Source organism: Hylaeus volcanicus, chromosome 1 (assembly GCF_026283585.1).
Source record: "Hylaeus volcanicus isolate JK05 chromosome 1, UHH_iyHylVolc1.0_haploid, whole genome shotgun sequence".
Taxonomy (NCBI): Eukaryota; Metazoa; Arthropoda; class Insecta; order Hymenoptera; family Colletidae; genus Hylaeus; species Hylaeus volcanicus.
Window position 1 is genome coordinate 14,311,263 of NC_071976.1, and position 8,591 is coordinate 14,319,853.

An 8,591-nucleotide genomic window follows, 5' to 3' on the forward strand; every position below is an offset into this window, starting at 1 on the left:
GTATTGAAATTATACACAAATCTTCACAATCGAAATAGAATATTTATTCTCTATTAGGTTTTAAAATATTCAAATAGGAGAATACTTCTAAAAACAAATACTTCAAGTGAAGTGTTTAAAGAGAATGCTTTTTCCTTTTTTTATGGTTGCCATTGATGAAACTACTTCTTCGAATGAATAGGTAGTAACAAATGACACAAAAATATTCTCTACAGTGTCCTTAAGAGATGAAAAAATGTCTTTCATTAATTTATTATAAATTTGTCGCGGCTTACCTGTTGGGAACCACTGTTTAAACAAATGCACGAACGTACAAGAGAAATAATCAATATTCTTTTTTTATTTATTTTTGTACAGATATAAGAAATATTTTATATACAAAACTACTCCCCTGCAACAATTAAAAATGCAAGAAACAAACGACAGCTGTAATAAAAATTGATGATAATTGTTGAAATGCTAACATCATCATAACAATTATAATAATGACTGTGGTCGATAATTCTAGAGATTTTTTGGCAAATTCGCCACATAAGGTGATTTACTTTTAATTCGTTACTCTACAATACAAAATGGTGTTTAAACTACAAAAGGAAACATTTGACGGTAAACAAATAAATTGCTATACCATGATTTTATTCGACTTTATCCGAATATAAAATGTTGTCCATTCGCACTCGTTGTTCCGGCCCAAAGGGTTAATCAAGGGACGACTAATTCGACGGAGGCGTTTTCCGTTCCACGCGACCACGCGAGTTGCGTGTCACGCTTGCAACGATGAATGATGAATAATGTACCGCGATGGAGTCAGGCGCGGTGGCTCGTAGACGAAAATTGCGTAATATAGAGAGGAAAGAGACGAAGACGAGTACATCAAGCTTAATACCAAAGGTGCCCTAAGAAGCGTGTATTTATGTTTTATCATTGGCGCGTCGCGAAACGGCGAGCATATACATTTAAATTATGTATCTTGTTAAGGTGAGTCTAATATCCTAGACGAGAATTGCAGTGAATGTTAGAGAAAATGTGTATGACTGGGTTGTGCGGATGCGCGTATGCGTGGATGTGAATTAGAGACGTGAGAAAGATTATGAGAAAAGTCGAGTACTACGTAATAATCTTATACATATACATAACGAATGCGAACATATCATAGGATTAAGGCAGTAGAGAAGAATTTAAAGATCTTGTAAGGAAAAAATGAAACTTTTAAACCGATCTGTCTTTGTAGTGGCGCAGATATATACAGACAGAGGTTACACGAACGGTGGTGTACCCTGCGTGCTAGATACGACGGCCAACTCGGCACGTAATTTGCCCAAGTGCCTTCCCGTTGGTCGAGTCATGCTGTAAATCGTACCGTGTGTTAAGTCTCGTCCCGATTTTTCAAACGTCGAACACCCCCAAGGTATACACCCGCAGTCCTGAATCCCAGGGAAAAACGCTTCTTCACTATCTTCAACAACAAAATAAAAAAAAAAGTAATAAGCTGTTCGAGCCTGCCTGATAGTTTTCTATCGCCTCGTCGTTTTTTCTACTAAAAGCAACCAAAAAAATAAAAATTATAAAGTAGCGCTTTCGAGGACAGAGTGTTCCTTTGAGACACTTCTCTCGAATCAGAACGATTCCGTTGAAAAGAATCCTTCAAAACGATAAATGGGTGGAGTGGGTGAAACAAATCGAAGTGAAAGATGAGAAGTGAAAATTATTATGTCGGAAGTTAGATCGTTGTCGTGATTCTCAATGGTGATCGGGACACTTCGTAGTAGAACTCTCAGAAAGAATGATATTTTTCTCGTAGAACTTCGCAGATATTTCTACAGTCCCACGCTGTTTCTGTCGGCCGAAGGCTTTCTCGAATTCGGAGCAATCCGCTGGTATCCTCGTCGCAACCACTGGGCATTTATTATACGCGTTCGCGAATTAACAGTGGGGAGTGGTGATTTCATTGAAGGAACAGGAAAAAGTTTTAGGAAAATGGAAGTGGCAGGGATGTAGTGGTAAAATGTTAACTGAACTGTGTAGTCGAATTAACCGTCGTTGTGTAACTCATCGTGCCCGCGAACAGCTAATTTCGCAATTGCCGTTTAACCCTTCAGGGGATGATTTCTCGTGCCTTGGAACGAACTATGAGCGTTCTTTGCAATTTTCTTCTGAGAAAAGTGTGTACTTATTAATGGGAAGGTTAATTTTTTATATGATTTTTCCAATTGTTCAGGATTTATTGGCAATGTGTTGTCAAAAGTGTCACTAGAATTGAAAATGAAAAATAACAAACTGAGTGTTACTTTACATAGATAAAGACATAAATATCGTGACCATTATCTATAGGAATATCCATTTGAAAAAAATATATTTAAAGTTTAACTTATGAACTTTTTTTATATATTCAGCCAATATTTTCGCTAGATCTTTGAGTTTCGATTTACTATTTTAAAGATGTACGTTCTAAATCTTACATTTGAAGAAAACTCAAGAATAAGAAAATATGTTTACCCAAGAGACGAAGAAACGCCCCTTAAGTAGGCCTGTGGAGGTCTAGTGGAGCACACCACGTGATGATGCCTGATATAGATTGGCTATTTTTTAATTAAATTGAATAAATTGAACACACTATTTACAAAGCAAATATACGAAAGAAAGTGTTTATTCATAATTTAAAAAATAAATAAAAATTGGTAGTTTAACAGATCTCTGCGCGCCTACTTATGTTATAAGTTAGGGTTAAAAGACGATTCGTCATCGATATCGTCATAATTGCATTCGAACGCATGAGCACGCTCTTTATTTTTCTATTTTCACAGGCGTAAATGAAATCATGGAGGGGGAATCGGTCCAAGTCGGTGCGCGGTGGTGTGCGATTTCGTTCCATTTGGAAATGGGCAAAATGACGAATAAAAGATAACCACTATTTATAATATTTTATCTTGAAATGGGAAAAGTAACGAGTAAATGATGAGCACTGTTTATAGTATTATATAAATACATTATATGTAATATTTAATATATAAATAAATATATTAGGTTCTCCTAAAAGTTTCTTTCGTGAGTTGCATTCAATTATTCTTTGTGACAGTGTTTATATAAATAGACAATCTAATTTCTTAGACATTGATGCTGTAACAGTAATGGAGCGAAATGAATTGTACACAATTTTGTAATGTAATATAAAACATAAAATATCGTGTATGTATTAATTATTAGTAAAACGAAAGAAACTTTTGGGACAACCTAATATAATACACTTACATATTATATATAATAATACCATAAACACTATTTATCCTTTTACTAGTTAAACAGAAGTTACAATCAACGAATTATAAAATGAAATATTTTACAGTGAACAATTAGGAATTTAACTATCGAATCGAATAAAAGTTACGAATACATATCTAAGCGTTGGTATTATTCGAATAAAATTTTGCCCAACTCTGATGGTATGGTTGCGTGCACCCGTACATACACAGAAAACCGTCCTGACAATGCGAAGCTCTTTAAAGATTAGGGTGGGCAAAATTCTTATTTAGACAAAAGTTTCGAATAACAGATAAAACATAAATAACCTGTGATGTGTAATTTGTTTAATATAAATTATTTAAATTATACATATACAAATTTTCTTAAAATTGAGCAAATGAAATCTTATTTACATAACTAGTCGGTCAAAAAAAAAAGTGACACATTGGTATTAGGTAGTTAGATAGAATTTCTATTCGTCATCTATTATTCGAATCAAATTCTGCCCATCTTTTTGAACAGAGCCGCGAAATGACTTGTTATTTCCTGAAAGACCATCTCGCTGTTTGACGAACGCGCTTTTGCTATTTTCAAACAAATATTTTCTAATCTACAAGGTATGCAAAAGAGTTCATGCGAAAATTATGACATATAGTATTCATCGAAATAAATGAAGAACTCTTCCTATTTTGACGAATGCTACATATTTTTTATCTTTACACAAACTCTTTTGTATGCCTCCCATAATCTTCTAGCTTAGAATTTTCCAAATTTTATTAACATTTGATTAACATTCAAAGCAATGATTTCCAAACAAGAAATTTCGTGCCCAATATATGTAGATCAACAATTTTTAATCATTTTATTAATTTGCAAATATTTGTTTCTTTCTTCACTCTTCTATTTCAATAGTCTTTTTCCCCTTATAATACAACAATTCAATGTAGATTATTCAAATCGTTCTGGGGACAAGTTGAAACGTTCCATTTTAAGAAATATTGAAACACTGAAGTCGGTGTTCCCCCTTAAATATCCGAAACGAATCGTTCTGAACCGAAACGAGGGGCTTTGCCCCGCCGGGGGGAACTAGACCGTCACAAAATTCAGAGCGAGACGAGACGTCTCTTTCTTAGCGCTAGAAACGGTAAAACGCGGCTCCTCGGTCAGTGAGATCGTCCTGTGGAAGTATTCCAGTTGTCATCGTTACAGTGCTCGATCAGTGCTCGAAATTAGCCTAAACCGTGGTTTCACGCGCCAACGACGCTCCAAGATGGTTCAAATTTCGAAAGTATGTCGCCGAATGAGCGACAATATAGAGAAACTGGGATGGAGAGGATGGGAGACAAAAGTAATGTGGTTTCAGGGTCGTCACACATCTGATACATATCGTTAGGTCGTTAAGGAGTTGCCGGGCAGGTCGTTTAAGGTAGATAATTGTCCTGGAAAGCGTTTGCGGCCGTCCTTTGAGAGAGATAGATGGAGGAAAGGTTATCTAACGCATCGAGCCGATAACCCTTTGAACAGCAAATCATAGTGATTGAAAAACAATGTACTTCCCCGTCCAAAAATATGTGGACACTAACCATTTTCGATGAATAATTGATAGACTGCGAATTATATGCATTTATGGTGTATACTAACAGGAAAAACATGCAAAAAATATACACGATGCATGTAGAATATATTAATTAATATAATGATATAAACATGTCCGTAATGTTGGTAGGATATATTCTATTAATTAATAAGATAATATAAAACTGCATAATACAGGTAGAATATATCCTATTAATTAATATAATAGTATTAACAATTCGTTTGAAATAACTGCATATACCTTTTGATTATGTTTATCACATTCCCTTATATCATAAATGTATAAAATTCACAGTTTAATAATTAATATCCACCGTAAATTATTAATGACATTTATCAGTATTAAATCGAATAATTGTTATATCGTAATATATAATAGTAACATTGTAATATTACAATATATTTGTATTGTACTATAACAATTATACGATTATGTAATTGTTATAATCTACTCGTACAATCCTATTGAATTGTTTTCTTATTATTTCTGGTGAGCAGACCAAACAGGAAATAATACGTTAGTTGAAGTAGTTATTATTTCAAATGAAATGATATTTTCAAATAATTGTTCAATTACAATTTAACGTAATTTAACAATTAATTTAACAAGTAATTTAACAATTTTACGTAAGACACTATAAAATATATTCACAAACGATACACAAACTAAATACAGAAATATCATTAATATTCAAAACTAGATTCATAATTTTGTTTATATACTTATTCCACTCTAAAAACTATTCGCATACTTATGGACCAGGGTGTATATCTGAGAAACACGTTCCAACGCATAACAAAGAAGAACCTAAACAGTGCCGTCTACAAACACCACAGTCAGTCATAAATCAACGGTTGTATCGCTTTATGGCAGAAAATGAAAAATGTACACGTACGTCCGTAGGCAACAGGTCAGCCGAAGCATGACATAAACATAGGTTCGTACCCGCACCAGGTTGGCTGAGGTATGAGACAATATACGTTCATACCGCAGCCGACTAGTCAAGGTATGACGTGAATATACGTTCACGCTGTTCAAAGGGTTAATTAGCCCGCATGTGTTCAGAATGGGAGAGGAGGTGTAACCTACCGAAGTCGTTCAAAGTGTAGTTTAAATTTGTTCCAAAGAGGTCTCGAGGGAGATCCACGACAAAGGAACCGTTTCGACGGAAAAAACCGCGATTTTGCCACCGTTGCCCAGAACCTAGAGCGCAATTATCCTCGAACGTCCGTGAAAACAAGCACGCGGGGACTCGATAAACGAGAATTCGGATCCGTTGGACGGCTACATCAAACGCTTTCTGCCACACTTTAGTGTATAAACTATAAACTTGTAACCACTTGAATGTCGCGAGGTAAACGTCGATCCGCGAACGTATCACCGAATTTCCGACTCGTTAGAGAATCGTCGATATATACATACATAAATATATATACTATTTACTAATACATAAATAGAATCGTGACTGAATAAGTTTTCCTGATAGCGGATAGAACGACAAAAAAAGTAATCGAACTCTTTGTGATCCTTTATCGAGCGTGTCCTGGACTATTTGTTGAGGCTTGTTTCACATTGTTGGATGGCAGAGGTTTGAGGAAAACGAAAAAAAAAAGATAAAAATAAAAGTGTAGTCAATTTGTCTCCGACGCGATGTTCCCGCGCGACGAGTCATTTAGATGTGATCAATTGAAAACGACGGAAAGTATAGCCTAAGTTGTCACCCAAGCGAGGCCTTACATTTGCGAATTCGGAGAGAGCAGCGACAGCGGCTCATCCTTTCTTTTTTATTTCTTTTCTCTTTTTGTACCTTTCGTTTGCGTTCCCATCTTCTGAAATGCAACTGAACGAGAAAGTGTAACGACACGTAAAAACAAAAAAGCGCGCGCTTCTCTATCGCGAGTATATATGTATATGCAGTATATATACAGTGGGTGTAGAAAGTATTCGTACACCGATTAATTTCCAAAAAAACTATGTAAAATTGTAACTTATTAACTTTTTTTTTATAAACAATGACATTCTATATATTCTCGGAAATCTCTAGAGTAGATAGAGTACAAAAAAATAGCTATTTATGTAAGTTGCGAAATTAACAAGAAAAAAACAATTAATCGATCGAAATATTGAAGCAATAAGTATTCGCACAACTGTTTAATTTTTAAAACTTCATTAAAAAAAAAGAAATTTACATTAATTTACAAGTATATAATACTTCCATCGTGAGATTTCCTTTTGATTTTATAATTATTGCAACTCTTCTAAGCGTTAAATTAACTAAATTATTAGTTATTCGAAGTGGGATCTTCTTCAATTTTTAAATCTTTTTAATTCTTCTTCATTTTTAAAAGTACTTTCTTGGAAATTCGATGTTTTCTAATTCGTACGGAGCAATAAACTAATGTGTTTACGTTATAAACTCTACTATAAATGGTTCGTCATAAGAATCGTACAAATACTTATTGCTTCTATACTTTTACCCACTTTTCGCACTTTTTTTGTTAATTTTACAAATTATATTAATTAGTAAATGTTGTTTGAACTATATCTATCTTAGAGATTTCCAAAAATATATAAAATAACATTGATTATAAAAAAAGAAGTTAAGAGACTACAATTTCACACAAAAGTTTTCTGGGAAATTGATCGGTGTACCAATACATTCTACACCCACTGTATATATATATTTCCCGATTCCCAACCTGTTTTTCCAAGGAATCGTTCGTTGTCACCGATCCTCCTTTCAATTTCTGATTCCTCATGACGACGTAACATTTAACCGATTCGAGAATCGAACCATGACTACCGACGTGGAAAACAAAGAAAAAGAAAACGAAGGCTCTCGAATGCCTCTCACAGGGCAACGTATTCGCTTGACCTTAAAACTTAACATATCATTTTACAATTAAAACAATATAGATGTACTGCCCAAGATATATATAGAGAGATATATATACATATATAGGGAGAGTGTGTATGCTTGTGGGCGAGTGTAGGAGAGCAAGGGGAAGAAACTTATAGCTAATCAGACCGACGATCGCACCCTTCTGTCGATTGGTCCCCAAAAAGTAAATAAATTCGTACAACGCGTAGAATCAACCACACCCATGAAAGTGATACTCGCGTGAACGCGTTTATCGTCCCCTTGACGAGACGCATCGTCTACAGTTTCCCGATTCGATGCTCACCATCGGGGGACGGTGGCGTTCGACCAGGACGTCGTCGACCGTGAAATAAACAAATTTCTCCGGCACTCTCACGACCAAGCTTTTGCTACTTTTGTACGAAAACGAAAAGAAAAAAACCAGCAAGACCGCGTCAATCTGGAAGACCAAAAGTCCAGAACGTGAACGTTCTGCGCGCTCGAGGTTGCGATCGAATGACGATCTTAGTAACCATCTACGCGTATGGCTTGCTCCACTATTAATTAATCGCTCCGCTGTTAATTAATTTCTCCAATGGCTCGTCTGGGACATTTTCGCTGTGAAATTTTATTTTGACGAATGCGAACATTGCTATCTATTTTTTATTAATACATTTAACATCTTCAGTCGTTAGAGGACGTTTGAACTTGATTCTAAACACTGCTACCGAAGTTCTATTGTCTGTGATCAATTCGTAACTCGTGTTGCAAATTGTTAATGAACTAGGAATTTCGATTTCTTCAATAACACGTTTTATGTCTCGAGTTTGTGACGACAAAAGTGAATCTTAAATACTACTTTTGAAATTTCGACTATCAGTCCTGAGAAGTAGA